The sequence below is a fragment of the Perognathus longimembris genome, chromosome 3, assembly GCF_023159225.1.
Source record: "Perognathus longimembris pacificus isolate PPM17 chromosome 3, ASM2315922v1, whole genome shotgun sequence".
Classification (NCBI taxonomy): domain Eukaryota; kingdom Metazoa; phylum Chordata; class Mammalia; order Rodentia; family Heteromyidae; genus Perognathus; species Perognathus longimembris.
Genome location: NC_063163.1, coordinates 27796906 through 27799779, shown reverse-complemented (window position 1 = coordinate 27799779; position 2874 = coordinate 27796906).

Here is a 2874-nt window from a genome sequence, read left to right as displayed (position 1 = left end):
CCCTTTCTCCTTACCTTCTTAGCTTCATTCCCTCCCTCTTTTCTTCTTTCATTCCTTCTTTTGTTTCTCCCTTCCTTCATCATTCCGCTTTCCTGCTTCCTCTTCCTTTTATTCTGTCATTTTCTGCCTTGAATTAGACAGAGTATTTTTTTGCTTGTTTTATAATTATCGTTTGAATTGTCAGAGGAAAAAAATAAAATCTTACATTTAGTTATGTCCTCTGTAGACAGGTTAGAGTTACTTTGGGTAGAACTGGACAGGGACGGCCTGCAATATCTGAGACATTTGGTAGATATTGTGTGCATATTGTCTTGAAACCTCTTTAACAAACTAGGCCAGTCTTGTATACTCTATTTACTTCTTGCCATTCTTACCATGAAGTAATAAAAAAAAACCCACTAATGTAATTTGTATTTGTCTCCTATTGATTATGCAATGTCCCAGGCTGCCTTGGAGTACTGAAACAGCAGCAATAATTAGTACTTATTGAACACCCATTGGGTACATGCCTAGCAACACATAGTAGACCACTGTGTGAATCTTTAATAATTCTGCTTCTGTAGATTTTAGTGGAAAAATTGACAAATAGTCAAATAACACTGTTCTATTGGAGTGAGAATTCATCTTTGTAGGCACACAGCCAATGTTTAATTCTGGTTTACAATTTTTGTTCTTCACTGTTTGCCTTTATAAGAATCTGCTTTCACTTTATCTTATCTTTCTGGTTCTAAAACTTGTACATAAACGTAGTTTCAAATGAAAAAGAACAGTAATTTATTTTGGCATGAGAATTGTACTTGTATAAGATAAACCAAAGCTAATATATGAAACTGGCTTTAACTATTGTGTCCTCCAATGATTATTCAAACATTATGTTTTACAGAGTATTTAGTGAACATATGCTGAGTTTGTATTGTAGAAAAATCCCTTTTTCCACTTAAGAAATAGGTAATATACAGGTGCACTGAATGTCAAAAAACAAAAACATCATATTATTAAACTATTTCTCTTACTGACATTTTCCTCCTATTAATACTAATTGTTCAGAAATCAATGACTAAGTTTTCAGAAACTTAGTTTGGAACAAAAAAAGATAGGTGGCTGGGGATATAGCCTAGTGGCAAGAGTGCCTGCCTCGGATACACGAGGCCCTAGGTTCGATTCCCCAGTACCACATATACAGAAAACGGCCAGAAGCGGCGCTGTGGCTCAAGTGGCAGAGTGCTAGCCTTGAGCGGGAAGAAGCCAGGGACAGTGCTCAGGCCCTGAGTCCAAGGCCCAGGACTGGCAAAAAAAAAAAAAAAAAAAAGATAGGAATATTGTGCTTATGAATCAGTCAGTGACCTACTACTCATTGTGATTTTCTTATTATGACTAATTGTCATTAAGACCCCTGGACATAAATCTTAGCAGTCCATATTTATCTATTTGCATATGTAACAATTAAGTTCATTGTGCCAGTATTATTTTCCATTTGTGTATTTAATTATTATAAATGAAGAAACTATAATTCTGATAATATGAAGTTTTATTGCAGAATTTTATTCAAAGTAATATGAAGGAAAGCTTTCATCTATTTCTTGATATCTTCTACATAATTAGTATGTATGTATGTATGTATGAGTCTATCTATCATCATCATCTACATATATTTGCCAGTGCAAGAAACACACTCCTTGGAGCTTCTTTTTGAAGGGAATATTTGACTTCTTTCTAACTCTTAGATTCCTATCCATCTGAGTTGTTTTTATTTTTTATTTATTTTCTTTTAGTGGAATCTTAAATGAAGTACCCTGGCACCTAAATATGAAGGCAAATATCCTAGGGTAAATTTTTGTTAATTTTCCATTTGGTAGTTTAACTACAGTTTTAGAAAAGATACTAAAGGATATGTCAAAAGAGGGAATTTCCCCAAATCATTATACAAAGATATCAATTACCTTTTTCTCCAAACAGAATACAGGATATTGTGCATTATTTTTTTAACATTTATTTTAGACATTCACAGTCAATTAAGTTAAACTTACTTTATAGCTCCATATCTTCAACAGAAGCACAATATTTAAATATATACACCTATGCTAGGCAGCATGAACATTATACTTTCTGGCAAATAAATATTTGGTTTCCAAAAAATTTACACATTTATTACACTCAAGGAAATGTTTCTTATTTATGATGCCTGCCACAAGACAAAATCTTCTTTGAACTTCTTTCAGAGATAAGGATACACAACTTGTCTGTCTTATTGCCTGTGAAAAATTTAATTATTAAATAATATGCGCTCTGTTCTATTATTTATATTTATACTGTTTTGACAAATTATTCTACTTCTAGTGGCAGATAGAATTGTTAAAAGTAGTGAGTCTCAAATAATATATTTAATTCATTGAAATAAAATTGTATTAAAAGCTATCATATTCCATCTAGTCATTAAGATATTTAAACTGTGATTGATTATCAGTTTTATTGGCTACACACAATGATGTACTTGCACTGTGAATTTTTCTCACAAGAATGCAATGGACAATTGGCTAAATTCCTTTTGAAGAGGTGGTACCATACTAGAGACCAGTAAGGTCCATTTTTAACAAATCATTGTTGGTTACTAATGTCTTCTATGAGTTATACATTTTTAGAACAGTATATATCTGAGAAGCCACCACAGTAGCTTCCTAAATTAATGAGATTTGTGGCATATTCTGATAGACATAAATACCATTTTATTACTTTATTTAGTATACATTATTACTCTGCCCACCAAGAATGATATTGTTAACTTTAACAATGATTGGGGGTACATCAGCATGAATTTTTTCTACAGGTAAATTAAACAAGGGTTGGGAGTATGAAGATCTTCAAAGATAAAACAAC